The 20511-nt window shown below is 39.6% G+C and overlaps 1 pseudogene; it reads right to left on the bottom strand.

Annotated features, from left to right (window-relative positions):
• Nucleotides 1-16067: 16067 nt before the first annotated feature.
• LOC101997612 lies at nt 16068-18557 on the bottom strand (annotated as a pseudogene).
• Nucleotides 18558-20511: the final 1954 nt, after the last annotated feature.

Below are 20511 nucleotides of genomic sequence, written 5' to 3'. Positions count from 1 at the left end.
AAAAAAAAGAAATCAGAGAAACATCACCCTTCACAATAGCCACAAATAACATAAAATATCTTGGAGTAACTCTAACCAAACAAGTAGAAGACCTGTATGGCAAGACCTTTAAATCTTTGAAGAAAGAAATTGAAGAAGACACCAGAAAATGGAAATATCTCCCATGCTCTTGGGTAGATAGAATTAACATAGTTAAAAACGGTAATCTTATCAAAAGCAATCTACAGATTCAATGCAATACCCACAAAAATCCCAGAACAAAAACTTCATAGACCTCTAAAGAACAATACTTAACTTCATATGGAAAAGCAAAAACCCTGGATAGCCAAAACAATCCTGTACAATAAAGGAACTTGTGTGGGCATCACAATCCCTATCTTCAAACACTACTACAGAGCTACAGTACTGAAAACAGCCAGGTATTGGCATAAAAACAAATAAGAGGACCAATAGAATCGAATCAAAGACCTGGATTTCAATCCAAACATTACAAACACCTGATTTTTGACAAAAAAAAATCAAAAGCAAAAAAATTTAAAATTCAAAAAAAGAAAGCATATTCAGCAAATGGTGCTGGCATTAACAGAATATCAACATATTGAAGAATGAAAATAGAACAATATTTATCACCGTGCACAAAACTCAAGTCCAAATGGATCAAAGAGCTCAACATAAAGCCAACCACACTGAACCTCATAGAAGAGAAAGTGGGAAGTACACTTGAATGCATTGGCACAGGGGACCACTTCCTAAATATAACCCCAGTTAGCACAGACATTGAGAGAAACAATTATTAAATGGAAATTCTTGAAACTGAGAAGCTTCTATAAAGCAAAGGACACAGACAACAAGACAAAATGGCATCCTACAGAATGAGAAAAGATCTTTACCAACCCCACATCAGACAGAGGACTGATCTCCAAAATATACAAAAAACTCAAGAAACTGATCATCAAAAGAACAAATAATCCAATAAAAAAATGGGGTACAGACCTAAATAGAAAACTCTCAGCAGATGAATCTAAAATGGCTGAAAGGAAAAAAAATAAAATAAAGTGGCTGAAAGACACTTAAGGAACTGCTCAATTTCCTTAGCCATCAGAGAAATACAAATCAAAATAACTCTGAGATACCATCTTACACCTGTCAGAATAACCAGGATCAAAAACACTGATGATAACTTATTCTGGAGAAGATGTGGGGTAAAGGGAACACTCCTCCATTGCTGGTGGGAGTGCAAACTGGTACAGCCATTTTGAAAATCAGTATGGCGATTTCTCAGAAAATTAGAAAACAACCTACCTCAAGACCCAGCAATACCACTTTTGGGTATATACCCAAAGAATGCTCAATCATACCACAAGGACATGTGCTCAACTATGTTCATAACTGAGTTATTTGTCATTACCAGAACCTGGAAACAACCAAAATGTCCCTCGACCAAAGAATGGATAAAGATGTGGCACATTTACACAATGGAGTACTACATAGCAGAAAAAATAACGACATTTTGAAATTTGTGGGCAAATGGATGGATCTAGAAAAGATCATATTGAGTGAGGTAAGCCAGACGCAGAAAGACAAATTAATATATACTAATTCAAAGTGACTTTTAGACATAAAGCAAAGAAAAACCAGCCTACAATTCATAACCCCAGAGAACCTAGACAACCAAGAGGACCTGAAGAGGGATATACATGGATCTAATCTACACGGAAATTAGAAAAAGATAAGATCTCTCAAAAAATTGGGAGTATGGGGATAATGGGAGAGGACAGAAGGGGAGTGGGGAGGAAAGGAGGGAAGTGGAATAAAATATATATTACTCCATAAAAACAATAATTAAGGCCTTATCACTTGAACCAAGACAGTAAAAATAGAACAAAGTGAGTGATTTGAAATATATTTAAGAAAAAATCGATAGGACTTGCTGAGTTTGTAGATAATGGGAAATTATTTCTAGAATGAGTCTACAGTTTCTAGTTTAGGTGACACTTAGATAATGGTGCCACCAAGTAAAGCCAGAAACTCTGTGATAGGGTTGTGTTAAGTTGTAATATGGTCCATTCAAATGAGGTATGTTGGATTTGGTGTACCTCCAAGTATCATATGACATCATACATCAATCTGTAGCTTGGGGAAAAGGGTGAGCATATGGAGGCGAGGGTTATCACAGCACAGACAGTATGGAGCATGGAGAGCAGAAGTCTCAAGAGAATGTTGTTGATGGAGCTGTGGGCTGCATTCCTGCTGCCCTGCTCCTAGCTGCCTGGCTAGCTTATACCCCAAAATAACAACACACAAGCTGTATTCATTTAAACACTGCCTGGCCCATTTCTATTAATGTGTGTAGCACCGAGGTGTGCTTACTGGGAAGATTCTAGCCTACGTCCATCCTGGGTCGGAGCTTCATCGCGTCTGCCCGGGACAGGGGAGCATGGCATCTGAGCTCACTTCCTCTTCTTCCCAGCATTCTGTTCTGCCTACTCCACCCACCTAAGGGATGGCCTATCAAAATGGGCCAAGGCAGTTTCTTTATTAGCCAATGACCTCCCTCCATCAGAATGTGACTCTCACAGCTATTTCTCCTGCATTTTCTTTGGCTGGTGTTCTTCTGTTTGTTTATTTTGTCCTATTCCAGTTTATATTTTATTTAACTAATTTTTAGATGCTTTTTTGTGTTCTAATGAGAGAGAGAGAAAGAAAGGGTAGGGATTTGGATGGGAAGGGAGGTGGGGAGAATCTAGGAGAAGTTGCAGGAGGGGAAACCATGATCAGAATATATTGTGTGGAGGAAGAAAATCTATTTTCAATTTAAAAAATTATTTTAAGATTAGAAATTTTTCCTGATTTGTCTCCTCCTTCCTTTGGATAATATCCCCTATTTGGATAATATGTAGGAAAAGAGATAAGGTTTTGTTTTGTTTTGTTTTGTTTTCCCAAATGGGGGTTTCTCTGAGTGATAAGCTTTAAAAGACTGGAGGGAAATAATAGCTTTATGCGTCTGAAAGGGAATATTACTCTAGACAGGAAGAGTAGGCTTTAGTTCTTCTGCAGCCCATCAGTTATCAGGATGCATGTGCAGAGATCCAACCAGACCGTCTAGAGCTGTTGTTGGTCCAGATAAGACCGCCCCTACCCTCGGCTTGGCGCGGCAGGTTGGCACCACATACCTCTGCCTTGAGACTCATGCCTGCTACTGCCAGCACGGTGGCCCATGAACTGCGTTTGGAAGGCCATGTGTGTGGTTTTTCTGCTCTGCTTCTAAATGGAGGAAATTCACTTGGCTGATTTTCACAAACACTCTCTAGGAGGAATGTGCAGCAGGTTTCTAGTCTTGGTCTGCTCAGACATAAATTAAGATCTTGTTTGTTCCAAAAGGCTACTGCCCCATGCTGCCAGAGACTCCACTGTGCTCTCTGGGGTGTGCAACCTCTATTTATTGGGTTATTTTGTTGGGCAGGGTCTCACACTGTGCTTTGTTCTCATTGCTTTGCCGCTCCCATGACTGGCTGCCGAATAAACCAGACGGTGACCTCTGATTCACTCATCCACCAATTCTATTCATATCTTTTCGTTGTCTTTGGATGGTCTGACCAAGCACCTCAAAGCAGATGCTGTGAGCCTTGTGTACTGCTCCAGAGTGACAAGTTCCTCCCAGACCCTGGAGACACATAGGAAATCCAGCTGCAAGACCTCTCTCCTGGCCCCACCCCAGCAATGGTAGAACAGTTGGGGACACAGAACTTCAAAATTCTGGCTCCCTAGATTGCTTTGAGCATCAGCAAGCCTGACCCTGTTTGAAGGCAAAGAAGTCAGTTGCCTTCCAGAGATTTTAAGAGGCACCAAAAGGCCATTCTTTCCAAAGACATCCCCACTTATCTGCCTCATTTCCTTTTGGTTAAGGAACTGTGCCTCCAAAACTGCCTTTAGGGCAAACTTATACAAGGAAAAGGTACAACTTGGTACAAAATAACCTAGCTTGCTGGCTCCAACTATGCTGCATGAGAAAGCATCTTTGCTTTTCTGGACCTCATTCTCTTTAATATACTGTGCAATATACTACACTTCCAGATGGTGTGGCATCTCCTCTAAGCCCTCTTTCGAATATAAAATTCTGTATTACTATGATCCAAGTTCAAACTACAAAGTTGATTTCCAGAGGCTACCATTTAAGTAACCAAAATTTATTTATCCATTTGTGTGAGTTGGATAGATATGCCACCAAAGTCAAGGGCATGGCTTGGTCATATGAATAGAACAGAAACTCTTCATGGAAACAAGGACTGAGATGAAAACTAGAGACACTCCACCCTCTTTTCTACACCCATTAGATCATCTCCTCCCACCCACTTCTCACTCACCACTACTGGCCATCTTAACCAGGAAAAAGACAATGTCATCCATAAGGTAAAGAACTACAGGAACTTTCAGGTTAGGGGAGCAAGACAAAAATCCTAAAATGGAATGCTTCCTGAAGACTGAGGCTCCAGATGAAGCAGACACAGAGTGCTAGACAGTTTGGAGGCAGGAAGTTCCTTTCCCCAGAGGAATGGGACTTATTCATCCAGAAGCCTAGGAAGGCAAACACTAAGTAGTCTCTTTCCTCTTAAAGGAAGAGAAGGATGGAAGCCCAATTAGTTTATCTTGGCCTCTTTAGGATAACACGACCCCAAAAGAGCACTTGTTAATCATGGTAACTGCCGTTTATTAGTACTCATTATGTAATTGACAGGATTCTAAGTCCTTCATAAAATTGAAATCGTTAACCCTTATAATAATTTTATATGGAAAGTGCCATTGCTAATCTGTTTTGCAAGTTAGGATAGTGAAAGGAACTGTTTAAGTAATTTGACTAAGGGACTATGGCAAGAACATGGAGCCCATTAAGCCAGGGAGCTCAGCTTCAAAATTAGTGCTCTTGCAAAAAAAAATGGAAAAGCAGCTTCTCAGAAGTAACAGATAAGAGCAGGAAAGATCCTCATGGGGACCAGGGACCACTTCTTTATATATGAAAGAACTGAGGCACTGAAAAAAAGGGATTTCCTCAATGCCACACACTAAGCAAGCATGCGTAGAACAAAGCCAGGACCCAGCACCCTAAGCTGCTGGCTCCCAACTCAGTGTTCCTTCCACTCCTGCTTCAGAACTTGTATTGTCTCTTTATTGAAATGCCTTCCCCTTCACCTTATGCTGCTGACAATGCAAGCTCGGTCATTCCCATAGCCTGTCCGACAAGATTGTGGACAGGCAGCCATCTCTGTGGCATGAGTCATTACCTTCCCTTTCCAAAATATAAATGAGACTGGAGCTGGCTTCACCCAAGCATTTTCCAAATGATTAGATCCCTAAATCCCAGTATCACCTCTGTGGGGGTTACCAATAGAATGCAAAACCAACATTTTCCATCCATAAAGACATCAACACCCAACCACGCCAAGGCCTCGACCTTCTGAGAAGATGAGTGTTCAATGATGTATGAGGCCCGCCTCCTGCTCAGACAGATCCATGGACTCAAATCGGAACTTTTTAAGGGTCATTCAGGGAAACCAATACTAAGCCCAGCTGGAAAAATTCTGCCTGATTCATTAAGAAATCATGAGTAAAGCTTGTGAAAGTGGAGAGTAAGCCTGGGTGGTGGGCTGTGAAGGGAGTTGGGGTAGTTTATAATGCCACTCATGTCTGATGGCCAGGACTCAGGGCGTGGGCAGCCCAGGTCCTCCAAATGGCTAGTCTACTCTTCTCTTAGTATTTATGGCTTTCTGCCTCAAAATATTGGATTTCACAAAGCCATGTCCCCACTCCACGCCTTTCTCCACCCGTCCAGCGGGTGTGGGAAACAAAAGACTCTATTAGAGATGAGAAGTTTTAAAGGCCTCTGGTGGGACTGGGGCTTTGACCCACATGAGACAGTCTGTCCATTACCCAATTCCTTTATTATGGGTCTCAGACCTGGACACACACCATGGATCCTGCAGAGGCACGAAAGATCTACCTCTTCATGAGAACGGGAGATAGGCGCTCCAGGCCTTGGCAAGGCAGAATAATGCAGGCAATCCTTCTCTAGACAGAAGTGAAGGACAGTTCCAAAAGGGTAATTGTTGTCATAGGGCAGTGTCGGTGCCCCCTTTTCTATTATGGTCAGACTTTCCACTGCTTAAGGTTGGCACAAAACCTTCCTGTGATGAAAAAGGAAAACTGTTGATTCTGAAGCATTCCCTTCACTCATTCACTCACTCCTTGTCGAGACAATGGTTAACTGCCATCTATGATGCACAAAGTATAGTGGAGAAAATTTCAAAACACAAATCAGGGGGCTATTTTCAGAGAAGTCCCATATTCAAAGGGCCATGGCCTTTACAGTCCCACGTACCACAAAGCTGTGCTTGAGAAAAGCCTTTAAGTGAAATGATCAGTTTCTCAATTTGGAGAACCTTCAGAAAGGACCATCTGGGGCAAGTTTTTTGTTATACAAGTAGAAATACAAAAGAAAAGACAGAGCGTAAGAGCTGGCCTACCCACTAACTAAGGCTTCAATAGACCAAAACATTACTTGGTTCTATGCTGACTTCAGCAGTACATGGACAAAACCTGGAAGGACACAGAAGAGATTAATATGACCCCTGTGGGAGGATTACACACAAATATAAGCAATCCACATTTTTGTGCACACAGAGTCAAAAGATGACACTGCATCCCTTAAATTTGTACAATTATTATGTATCAATTTAAACTTCTTAAAATTAATGAAGTTTGATATGAAATAATAAGACAATGTTTCATAGAAATTTTTATGTTAGAATTCAAAGAGTATTGGAGTTGGAGAGATGGTTCAAGACAGTTAAGAACTCGTCTTCTAGAGGATGTGGGTTCAATTCCCAGCACTCACATGGCAGCTTCCATCTGTCTGTAACTCCAGATCCAAGGAATCTTCAGACTTCCTTGGGTAGTGCACGTAAGTGGTACACAGACACACATAAAAGAATAAGATAACTTTTTAAAACTTTCAAAGAATAGATAAGATTTTTTCTAAAATAATATTATCATAATGCTCCAATATATCAATATATAGCCAGAGTCAGAAGGAATTTGTACTATAAAATGAAACTGTGAGGGCTCTCAGCAGAAGTCAGGGGAAAGTGCTGTGAATGTCTGTTCTTACTGCGCATATCCATTCCCACATCTTCCCTGCCCCTCACTTTCACCCACCCTCCCTCATCCTGCCCTAGTATTTGCTGTTTAGGGTGGTTCTAATAATAACTAAAAATGTGAATTAGTAGCATGAGTTTTACATATATCTATGTATATATAGTGTTCAATATCAGTCTAAATATAAATATAAGAGCATTTAACTCATATGAAAAAACCAGCAAAACTGCACAACTCATATGTTATAGTTTGTAAATGCACATAGAAAAATAAACCCAAAGTTAATCACACACTCAAATTTTAAATAAAACCATGAAAAATTTTAAATTCACTATAAAAGAAAATACCTAGGAATTAAGACTAAGTTAGGGGGCCATTGCTAGGACAATAAAATCATGAACCATAAAATTATTGCTAAACTCTAATTCGTCAAAAATGTATAATTTTTCATTCTGCAAAGATTCCATTAAGAAATGGTGAGCCAGAGACTGAAGACATAATTTCTGTCAAAGGTCTTGTAGTCAGAATGTCTAAAGAATTTTCAAAGGTCGATAGTAAAGTCACAACTAATTTGATTAGGACACAGGTAAATAACATGAAGAGACACACCTATCAAGGTTACCGGCCATTAGAAAAACACAAATTAAGTCACAGAACAATGTCATGTGACACCTCTCTAAGTAGCTAAAATGAATTTATGACATCACCAAATACTGGCAAAGAATCACTGGAGAAACGTGATTCCTTATGCATCATTTGGGACCTATAAAATATTGCAACCATTCTAGAAAAGTTTGGCAGTTTCTTAAATTAAACATGTCACTACCATTTGGTCTAACAATCACACTTCTGGGTATTTATTTAACAAATATGTAAACATATTTTTCATAAGAGACTATACAAAGATGTTTACAGCAGCTTTGTTTGTAATAGTAAAGCATTGGAAATAACCAAATGGTGAATGTATAAATGAGAAGTTAAACTAAGGTCTGTCCATGCCTTGGAAGGCTACTTAGCAGTAAAACAAATGAACTATAAATATTAAAATCTTCCCAAAGCTCCAGGTGTTTAAGCCTAGATACCTAACTAGTGACCCAATTTTAGATGTCTTGTTCCTGGCCCCTTCCTGTCTCATTTACTCTACTTCCTGCCAGCCTCTACCACATGCTCTGACAACATGATGTCCTGTCCAAATGAATGGGGTCAAAAACCACTCAGATTGAATATCCTGAAATCACAAGTCAAAATAAGTATTTTCTCTCTACTTTCCTTTTTTGTTGTTGTTTTCTGACTCGATGGATTTTATTTATTATTTATTCTTCTCTCATTATTACACCCTGAACATGGCTTCCCCTTCCCCCTTACTCCAGTTCTTGCCCCCAACTTCCCCTCTTCCACAGATCCACTTCTCTTTTTCCCTTCATACATCTATGAGGCTAACTGTAGGAACCAGAATCTCAGACTGTGATTGTGATTCTTGGTTGTCAACTTGATATGTCTAGAATGAACTATAATCCGGAAATGGAGGGCACATCTGTAAAAGACTTTCTGCATGGTTTGAAGTGGGTGAATCCACTTCTAGTCCAGACCTTTGGGCTAGGAAGAAACACCTCTAATCAGGATCTTGAGGCAGGAAGACATGGGCCTTTAATCCAGATCTTGAGGTAGGAAGACACACCTTTAATCTGGGCCACATCTACTGCTTGAAGTCCATATAAGGACACAGAAGAAGGAAGGTTTTACTCTGCCTGCTTGACTTCTCTTGCTAGCACAATCATTCTTTCACTGGCATTGGAGCCTACCTCTTCGAGATTCCAGTACATACAGAAGACCAGCTGAGACACCCAGTCTCATGGGAGTGAGTAACTACTAGATTCTTGGACTTTCACTCACAGTTTGCCATTTGTGGATTAGCTGGACTGCAGCCTGTAAGTCATTCCAATAAATTCCATATATATATACATGTGTATATATATATATATATGAGTCATTCATTCATTTATTTATTCATTCCCTAAATTCTGTACTCTTTCATTTTTTTATTCTGGTTTGTTTGAGTTTTTATTTGCGGTTTGTTTTCTAAAGAGAGATAAGGGGTTGGATGCATGAGGAGGATATGGGAGAGATGGGCAGAGGAACCCTGATCAGGAGCATATACTTAAATGCCTGGTCCCCAGTTGGTGGAACTGTTTGGGAGGGATTAGGAAGTGTGACCTTATTGGAGGAAGTGTGTCATTGTGGGCAGTCTTTGAGGTTTCAAAATACTCATGCCATTCCCCAATCTGCAGATTAAGATAGAAGCTCTCTGCTGTTCCTGCAACCATGCCTTTGCTCCACCATCAAAGATTCTAACTCTCTGAAAACACTGGCCAAACTAAAAACTTGCTTTTATAAGTTTCCTTGGAAAAAAATAAGTTGCCTTGGTCATGGTGTTTTGTGACAGAAATAGGAAAGTAACTAGCACAGATCTAGAAATGAGAGAACACGGTACATCTTTATGGATCTGGCCTACCTCAACCATTATATTTCCCAGTTTCATTAATTTACCTCCAAATTTCATAATCTCCTTTATCTTTGCAGCTGAATAGAATTCATTGGTGTACATGTGCCACATTTTCATTAACCATCCTTCAGTTGAAGGACATTTATGCTATTTCCATTTCCTATCTGTTTTGAATAGGCAGCAACCAACATGGCTGAGCAAGTACCTGTGGAGCAGGTTGTCAAGTCCTTTTGGCACATGGCAATGAGTGGTGTAGCTGGGTGATATAGTTGGTCTGCTTATAACTTCTTGAGAATTCTCCATGCTGATTTCCACAGTGGCTAGCTTGCAATATAGTCAACAGTAAATGAGGGTTCCTCTTTTCCTACATCTTCAGCAGTATTTGCTGTCAGTTGTTTTCTTGATCTTAGCCTTCTGACTGGAGAAAGATGCAACCTCAAAGTAGTTTTGATTTATATTTCCATTATTGCTAAGAATATTGAACACTTTTAAAGATATGTTTAGAAATTTTTATTATTTGTAAACTCTGTTTGGATACATAGCTCATCTTTATTGGGTCATATTTTTAGGTCTTTCTATATTCTGGATATTAAGCCTTTTTCAGGTGTATAACTGACAAATACTCTCTCTCACTCTGTGAGTTTCCTCTTTACTTGCTTGATTTATTTACTTTGCTATTCAGAAACTTATTAATTTTATGAGACCCCATTTGCCAACTGTTAAAACAATTCCAGAGCAAATGGAGTCCTACTCAGAAAGTATCTTGTAGGCTACCCTCTACGTTTTCTTATAGAATTTTCAGAGTTTCCAGTTTCACATTGAGGTCTTTGAACCATTTTGAGTTGATTTTTGTGTAGGGTGATAGACATGACTCTAAACTCATTCTTCTACATATGGACACCCAGGTTTCCCAGCACCATTGCTGAAGAGAGTGTCTTTCCTCCAGTGCGTATCTTTGGTATCATTGTTGAATATCAGGTGTCTACAATTATGTATGTTTAATACTGGGCTTCTATTCTGGTCCATTGATCTACTCCTCAATTTTTGTTCCAGTACCACTTTTTTTTACTAGAACTCTGTAATATAACTTGAAATCTGGTATGATAATCCCTCCGGCATTATTCTTTTCATGCAGGACTGCTGTGACTATCCAGAGTCTGTGGGACTTCCATATGAATTTTATAGTCTTTTCCATTAATATTAAGAATGTCATGGGGATTTGGATTGTGATTATATTGAATCTATACATTGATTTGGGTAGAATGGTCATTTTCACAGTATTAATTCTACCAGGTTTTGAGCATGGGAAGTCTTCCCATCTTCTAATATCTTTCTCAATCTCTACCTTCAGAAATTTAAAGTTTTCATTGCAAAGGTATTTCACCTTCTTGCTTAAGTTTATTTTTAAGTATTTTTGAGACTACTGTGAGTACAAGTATTTTTTTTAAAAAATCTTTTTTATTTTACATACCAATCCCAGGTCCCTCTCCCTCCCTTCCTCCTATTCTCCCCTCCTTCCCCCACCCCATTCCCTATCCATTCCTCAGAGAGGGTGAGGCCTTCCATGGGGAGTCAACAAGGTCTGGCACATCACTTTAGGCAGGACTAAGGACCTCCTCCCTGAGTACAAGTACTTCTATGATCTCTTTTTAGTGTAGTGCGTTTGTTATTGGCATATAGCACAGTTACTGATTTTTCTAGGTTCAATCTGTATACTGCCACTTTGCTGAAATTGATCATTTCTAGAACTTTTCTGGTAGAAACTTTTGGATCTCATATATAATATGCCATCTGCAAATAGAGATAAGTTGACTTCCTATTTACATCTTTTTGATTTCCTTTTCTTATTACTCTATCTAATCCTTCAATAAGTAGATTGAAAAGAAGTGGAGATTGTGGACAGCCCTGTATAATTCCTGGTTTTTATGGGATTGCTTTGAGTTTTTCTCTATTTAAGATGATGTTGACTATAGGTTTGTCATTCACAGTCTTCATATTAAGATAAATTCCTTCCATGTCTATTATTTCTAGGACTTTTATCATGAATCCATGCTGGATTTTTTCTGCATATATTGAAATAATCATGTGATTTTTATCTGAAGTTCATTTATGTGATTTATTACATTTATTGACTTGTATATGTTGAACATATCCCTGCATCTCTGGGATAAAGCCAACTTGGTCACATATATATCTTTTTGAGATATATCTGTATTTGGTTTTCAATTTTTGGAGGGTCTTAAAGGGTTTTTTATGTACAAAGGATTATAATCTTTTTCACTTGGTAGATGGACTTGAATAAGCCATTCAAGGAAGATGCATCATTTAGTCCAGTTTAGTGAAGCCTATGTTTTCAGCTGCTGGTAACCCATCTTGCCTTCAGATTGCCAAGGAGTAAAAAGTAACACATTATCAGTTTGCAATTATTTTTTAGAATGTTTGCATCTATGTTCATCAGGGGTACTGGCCCTTTGTTCTCTTTATTTGTTGTTGTTTTCTTTTAGATTTATTTATTTTTTATTTTGTGTGCATGGGTATTCTGCCTACATGTATGCATGTATTCCACATGCATGCCTGGTTCATACAGAAATCAGAAGAGGGTGCTGGATCTCCTGGAACTGGAGTTACAGAAGATTTTGGGTGCTATAAACGAAACCCAGGTCCTCTGCAAAGGCAGTAAGTACTCTTTATTGCTGAGCCACCTCTCCAGGCCCTTTTGTTGTGTCCTTACCTGGCTTTGGTACTAGAGGAATTTGGAAATACTCCTACTGTTTCTGTTTCTTTTTGTTTTTGTTATTTTTTTAAATAATTTAAGAAGTACTAGTTGTAGTTCTTCTTTGAAAGTCTGGTAGAGTTCAGCTGTGACTCCATCTGGACCTGAACATTGTTTTAAGTTAGGCTTTTTATTAGTTTCAAGCTCCCTATTTGGGTGTGTTCAAGTTGTTGTTCTTTTCTTGGTCTAACTTTGTTGGTTTATTTAATGAAGTACAGGGTTTTTATCTATTCTCCCATACTGTTCTTACTTTCTTAATGTGTATTGTAATGTTTACCTGCTCATTTCTTATTCATTTATGTCTCAGCCAAGGGTCTGTAAATTGTGGGTTTTTTTTCCCCAATGGACAAGTTCTTAGTTTCATTAACTCTGTATTTTTGTTGGTTTTTATTTCATTCATTTCTGTCCTATTTTTTATTATTTATTCCCATCTACTGAATTTGGGGTTTGGTTTGTTCTTGTTTTCCCGAACTCTTTAGAAATGAGTTTTTCCCTAGTTAGAACTTCGAGTGCTATATTGAATAGATATGAACAGTGGACAGCCCTGTCTTGTTCCTGATTTTAGTAGAATCGCTTTGAGTTTCTCTCCATTTAATTTGATGTTGATTGTTGGCTTGCTGTATTATTTCTTTTATTGTGTTTATTATGTTTAAATACATTCCTGTATCTCTGATCTCTCCAAGACCTTTATTATGAAGGGATGTTGGATTTTGTCGAAGGCCTTTTCAGCATCTAATGAGATGATCATGTGATTCTTCTTTTTCAGTTTGTTTATATGGTGGATTACATTGACAGATTTTTGTATGTTGAACCATCCCTGTATCTCTGGGATAAAGCCAACTTGATCATGTGTGGCTTGGGCAGTCTGTAGGGCTACTGGCATGGGACCAGGATTTATCCCTACTGCTTTAACTGGCATTTTTAGAACCCATTATTTTTGGAAGGATGCCTTGCTCAGTCTAGGTATAGGGAGAGGGACTCAGTTCTGCTTCAAAGTGATATGTCAGACTTTGTTGACTCCCTTGGGAAGCCTTATCCTCTCTGAGGAGTGGATGGGAGTCTGGAGCAGGGAGAAGGTGTGGGGAGCAGGAGAAGGGGAGAGAGTGGGAACTGGGATAGGTATTTAAAATGAGAAAATATTGCTTTTAAAAAGATAGATTTAATAATAATAATAAAAGAAAAAAGAAATGCGTTTTACAAACTCATTAGGCTATCTTTTTGTGCTCGTTTTGAATTTTTCTTAATGTGGGCGCCTAGAGCTACAAATTTCCATTTTATAACTATTTTAATGTGTCCCAGAAGTTTTAAGATATTGCATTTCCATTTTATTTTATTTATGGGATATTTTATTTTCTTCCTGATTTCTTCTTTGACTCATTTATTATTCAGTACTTTATTGTTTAATCTCCATGTGTTTATGAAATTTCTAGCAAAATTTAATTCTTTTACTCTCAATAGTGAGCTTTATTGCTTTGTGGTCAGATAGAATGCATGGAGTTATCCCAATTTTTATAATTGTTTGTTTGGTAGGTTGGTTTTAGGTTTGTTATGTGTTCTAATATATTGCTTATTTTAAACAAACTTTTATTGGATGTTGAATAAAATGTATATCCTTTGGCATTTGGTTGAAATATTATATAGTTATCTATTAAGTCCATTTGAGTGAAGGTACCACAACATGAAATAAATATAGAATTGAAAAAAATCAATAACCCAATGAGAAAACTCAGGGGAAATCCTTACCAGTAAAATGGATCTAATGAAACACAGAATAGAAATTATGCTCAGTGAAAGAAAATGATGAGTTAAAAAAAAAACATATCAAAGGAATATACATGAACTTTGATACAGCACAAGAAAAACAAATCTTTGGTTCATAGGCATAGAAGAAGAAGAATCAAAGGTATAGACACGATCATATGTATCATTTAATTCCAGTGCCTCTCTGTTTTTGGTCCAGATAACCACCTCATTGGAGAAAGTGGGGTATTGAAATCACCTGCTATTATTGTATTGCTGTTAATCTGTGTCTTTACTTTTATTGGTTTGCTTCTTATGAAATTGGGTGTATGAGATTACAGTGACTTCTTGGCTAATTGTTCCCTTGACCAAAATAGTATCCTTCTTTACCTCTTCTGACTAATTTTGGTTTGAAGTCTATTTTGTCAAACAGTAAGACAACAACACCTACTTGCTTCATGGTTTCATTTTCTTGGAGTACTTTCCCCATCCTTTCGCTCTCAGGTAGTGCCTATCTTCCAAGGTCAGATGTGTCTCATGTAGACATCAAAAAGAATCTTGTTTCTAAATTCATTCAACTAGCCTGTGTCTTTTGACTGGGAAGGTGAAGCTATTAATATTGCAAGTTATTATTGAAAGGTGTGTTTTGATTGCTGTAATCTAGGGCTCTTGTTTATTTTGTTTGTAATCTTAGTCCTAATTTGTGTTTCAGTAATTATATCATAATTTGTTTTCTTTCTGTGGTCTCTTGGCTATGATTATTCCTCTTCTCAGTCCAAATTATTGCTTTCAGTATTCTCTGTAGTACCCTATTTGTATCATGGAAAGTTTGTCTTTCTCCTTCAACTATGGCGGATAATTTTGGTGGATAAAGTAGTCTGGATTGGCATTTGTGGTGTTTTAGATGTTGTTCAGTTTTTCAGTTTTTTTTTCCTGTATATGTAACCTGTGACTTTTTTCTTGCATCTTACCCTTTCCCCTTTTTGTACATCTAGTGTTTTGACTGTAATATGGAATGTGGAGTGTCTTTTCTGGTTCCGTCTACTTAGTGTTCTGTGTGCCTATTGTATATCTTTCTAGTGTCTCTTTTCTTGGTTTGGAGAAGTTTCCTTTCATTACCCTGTTGAAGATATTGTCCATGCCATTGATTCTTCTTCTGTGCCTATGATTCAAAGATTTGTTTTTCTCGTGCTGTGTCAAAGCTCATGTATATTCCTATGATGTGTTTTTTTTTTAATTCATCATTTTCTTTCACTGAGCAGTATAATTTCTATTTTATTTTCAAGTCTGGATATCCTGCGTTATGTTTGAACCATTTTACTGGTAAGGCTTACTTGAGTTTTCTCATTGAGTTATTTACTTTTTTAAATTCTACCTTCATTTCAGCTTGAGTTATCATTGGTATTTCTGTCTCTTTATTGAATTCAGTTTTCAAACACTGTATTGTCTTCCTAATTTCATTCAGCTGTGTGCTTTGGTGTTCTCCAACTTCCATCAGGAATTTGTTTCTCTCCTTTTAAAGTTCATTTGGGCATTTGTTCCTGTCCTCTTTTAACTTTTCAAGATGTCGGAAGCCCAACTTTGGTGATGTGTAAGAGTCTCCCAGGTGGCACCAGCATTGGTAGCATGAAAGCTGCAGGACTGACAGGGTCATGGAAAGAACCTGATGTTTGGCATTGTGAGAGGTCAAGACAGACCACTGGTGGAGGTGCAGCTGTAGTAGAAGCCCCAGGAATGAAGGGGTTGTGGATGGAGGCAGAGGCTTGACACCATGTGCCAGAATTTGAGTCCCAGAAGAGAAGCTGGGAGAGGCTAGTGATAAAAGTACAACTTCAGTTGGTTTGGAGATCCCAAAATATCGTGTATAGGAGAGATCTGCGGAAGCTCTCAGGAAGGCAGGTCTTACCACTTGTCCAGGGTTCCATGATTAGGGATATATTTGACCCCACAACCATGATGAAAGAGTTGCTTCTCAGCAACCATGTCTTCAAATCCACTTGCATTAAGCTTGGTGAAGTCCCACTTCTTTGAGATGTGGAGCCTCTGGGGGACAAGGAACCTGAACTTAGAGCTACACAGAGCCTCAATCACATGCTCCTTATTCTGCAGCTTGGTGTGGATGGACATGATTGAATGAGGAAAAAAATTAAAAGGGCCAGGTGGTGGTGAACACCTTTAATCCCTTTAATCCCAGCACTTGGGAGGCAGAGGCAGGAGTATCTCTGTGAGTTTGAGACCAGTCTGGTCTACAGAGCAAGTTCCAGGACAGCCGGAACTGTTACACAGAGAAACTCTTCCTCAAACAAAAACAAAAAACAAAAAGAGGAGAAAGTTTAAGAGACTTTGGGATCATTTGCTTGTGCAGTGGCAGGAGTTATTATAATCTGAGAATTTGAAACTGAGGTGTGCCATTTTCGGCCATGGACCTATACTAAAGCCAAATTTCAGTAAGACAGTAATGCTTTAAGAAAATCTCTGAGTCTGAGAAATGAATTTAGTCCAAGGAGAAAGGGTCAAGAAATTAATTCTGCCATAGGGAGGGTTCCAATAAGTGCAAAGAGGCAGCTAAGAGAGAGAAAACAGTGTAGCCATAAGGGACAAGAAGAACAAGCAGGAACTCCATCCAAGGGAGAGTTCCAATATCAGAGAAGCCGCAAGGGCCTAGAGAAGTTTCAGGACTTCCAGGATGGAGCTGAGAGACAGGAAGATCAAGGTCGCAGAGGCCCAGAAGAATTTAAGGAAGCTGCAGGACTTAGCAGGCAACTCCTAGAGGAAAACAAGGAAACTAGGGATGCACAGCCCCAGGAGGGCACAGCAGGTAGCTCCAAGGAGAAGGTGGCAAGAAAAGGGTCATAAACACAGAAGTGTGTAGAGAAGCTAAGTAACTTAGTAGCCAGCTCCTATATGAAGGCAAGGAAACTAGAGGAAAGAGCTGAGGAGCCATGGGGGAGCAGAGGGGGTAAGTGTTGTGGTAACAAGAATTTCAATCTGGCTCATCCCCAAGTGGACTGAGAGATTTGTCAGAGAGATATGTCCCAAATCACAGAGGAGAGGTGGCCCTTTCCATGTGATAGTGGCCCAGAAGAGGAAGTTTCCTGACAAACAAGTGTGGCTTTTGTAGTAAAAGTAGACAAAACAGGGAGCCCCGTGGTGGCACTTATCCAGCAGAAGGGGAGAGACCAGTGGTTAGAACAGAGAGAGGAGCACACGGTTGAAGAAGTGCCCTGGGAGAGGCTCTGAAAAAAGGGAGGGTTCCAGAGAGGGAGAGGGGCAAGTGTCTTAGTAAGCAGAATTACCCACATGGTGTGACCCCGAAAGATGTAACACAGAGATGCCCACATGATGGGTGCTCCAAAGTGGGTATCAGGCTCCAGGTTCCAGAGAGAGGATACTTACTGAGTAGGTGAGGAGAGATGAATGCTTAGATAAGCTGAAGGGAAGAAGTGACTAGAGAGGTGGACTCTAGAATCAAATTGGGTGGCTGGCAAAAGCCGCAGAAACAAATGATCCATACATACCGTAGGATCAGCAGCTTGGCTCAGAGAGCCTGAGTTCCCTTGCAGGAACTCATGCTGCTTCTGAGTTTCTGCCCCAGATGAATGGAAAGAAACAAAGAAATAAAAAGGACTGCTCCTAGGAATCGTGGAAGGGAAAGTTTATTGTAGACAAAAAGGAGAGACATAGCCAGAAGCAAAGACGTCTGGGAGCCCAGAGTGAACATGGCCAGACTGAGCTGGACCATGTGAAGAGGTGGGGAGAGCAAGAGATGTGCTGCCAACCAAGAGGGGTGGTCTGGGCCAAGAGACTGGCCAAGAGGGCAAAGGATTAAAAAGATGGGTAACCAAAATGTATATATATTATAAGGCAGAGCCTCTGGGGGAAGTACAACCCAACCCCTGGGCTAAGGATGGGGTATACCAGGCATACCCTGTAATAAGTAGGGACTAAGGGATGCTGAGAGAACCTGGTGGCCAGGTCCACTTTAATATCTTAAATAAGCACCTCAGCCATTTGTCGCAGGGTTTGAGATTTAACAATAATGACCTGGTCACTGTGCCCTGGGGCTTTCCAGAGGCACCACAAATACCTGTCTGGAGCCTGTCAGCCCCAGCACAGGACATCTTGCTGATGGAAATGACATGAAAAGAGTGGAGCCTTACTTAGATATGAAAGCCATCCTTGCCACAACTCTTTTCCACGTATTTGCTGGCACAAGTACAGGTGGCCTTCCTGGTCTTTGAAGGAGAATTAATCATATTATCAGACACCATGTGGCTGCAAAATGGGAATCCATCAACATTTGCCTTCCTCCATCCCAAGTTAAAAATTTGGATCTTAGCATCAGGGCTCACCTCAGTAGAGGCAAGACTTTGGTTGTGGCTTGTTCTTAGAATACCCATTTCACTGGACACTGAGGGTGGTCGATGATGGCAATGGAATTTTTGGTGTCATAACAAAGGGGAAAAGACACTCATCTCATCTTAATCACAGCCAATTCTCACCTCCAGATAACCAGAAACCACATATTCTTAATTCAAAACATCACACTAATGACCCTGATAGAGTCTTTGCTTCCCTCTGAAACTTCACAAGCCAGGCCTCCATCATCGTACCTTCTATGTTCTGATCTCCCAGGGAATAGTGTAGTGAATTGTAGTGATGAGGCGAGCAGGCCGCTTTTTGTCCCGCCCGGCTCCCGCATGGCTAGCTTAGCCCCAGAAATAATAACACAGAAACTGTATTCATTTAAACACTACTTGGCCCATTAGTTCTATCCTCTTACTGGTTAACTCTCACATCTTGATTAACCCATTTCTATTAATCTGTGTTTACCACGATGCTGTGGCTTATCGGGAAGATTCTAACCTACGTCCATCTTGGGTCAGAGAGCCACGGCGTCTGCCTGACTCTGCTTCTACCAAGCATCCTGTTCTGTCTACTCCACCTACCTAATTTTCTGTCCTATCAAATGTTTCTTTATTTAACCAATGAAATAAACACAAAACAGAAGACCCTCCTACATCAGAATAGCCTACTAAACTCCAGTTACTCAGTGGCATTTCTAGCTCAGGGGTTTTAGAAAACCCTTCCACTGTCCCTCCAAAGACAATATGGTCAGGTCTGTCACAGCAATAGCACGTTACCCACTACCAATTTCTGTTCTAGTTTCTTGTTACTGTGATGAACACCATGGCCAAAAGCAACTTGGGGTGGAAAGGATTTATTTTTTCTAACAGGTTACAGTCCATCACACAAGGCACAATCCTAGAGGCAGGAATTGAAACAAAAGCCATGAAAGAATGCCGCTTGCAATTGTGTTACCCATGGCTTGCTCAATCTGCTTTCTTATAGCACCCAGGACGATTTGCCTAAAGATGGCACTACCCACAGTGAACTGTACCCTCCCACATCAATCATTAATATACAATATGCCCACACAGGCTTGCCTGCATGCCAATCTAATTGAACTCAACTGATTTCCCTCTGTTTATGTAACTATAACTTTTGTCAAGTTAACAAAAATACTTATTAACACAATCGTGTCTACAATTGTTCTTTAAAATTCTGTATCCTGGGGTTAATCTAGTTAATCCATTAGAGACCATTTCTATAGAACCAGTGGTCTTGAGGGTGTGGGGCATATTTTTAGTCTCATGTGTTGTTTATGTTTTTGTGATGTGACCTGAGCAGTAGATTTATTCTGTTGGTTGTGTATCTGATATGACATTCTAGGTGGTCTGTATTGAATGGAAGCTTGGTTCCATTTTTGCTGTTACCCCAACTTGGATGAATTTCCGTTCATGTAGGAAGATTGAGAAGGTCAGAACTTCAAACACTCAATGTTGATTAGTGATTGGAGAGATTGAGTGATGTCAGGCCAGTGGTAACCAGTATGTCATGGTGATCTTCGAGGGTTGTGTAAATGCTTAGGTAATGGTCAAGAAAATCCTGTTGTGTGGCTATCAACTAGTTCTGGGCACAGAAAGGTTGTACAGTACAAGGAATCAGGAAGACTCACTGAGACAGCACATGGATGCAACTTCCAGCTAGGCCTCAATGTAAGGAGAAAGACCTGGGCCAGACTCACCCACAAATTATGAAGACACAGCTCTCAGACAAACCTGGGGGTAAGTAAACTTCTATTGAAACACACAAAAAGAAATTTTAGTGATGGGAAAATAAATAGGTAGTGCCAGGGATAATGGTTAAGGAAATATTTAAGCACAAAGTAGAAGCACAGATAATTTGTGTTCATTGGGCAGTTCCTCTAATTGGAGTTGTGGTTAACAACTCTCCATACAGTAAAATACCATGACATTTGTTACAAATTGGATTCTTTTTTTTT

The sequence above is a fragment of the Microtus ochrogaster genome, unplaced genomic scaffold (assembly GCF_000317375.1).
Source record: "Microtus ochrogaster isolate Prairie Vole_2 unplaced genomic scaffold, MicOch1.0 UNK65, whole genome shotgun sequence".
NCBI classification, from domain to species: Eukaryota; Metazoa; Chordata; class Mammalia; order Rodentia; family Cricetidae; genus Microtus; species Microtus ochrogaster.
Note: the sequence above shows the minus strand (reverse complement) of the source record. Positions and strands in the feature narration are given on the sequence as shown.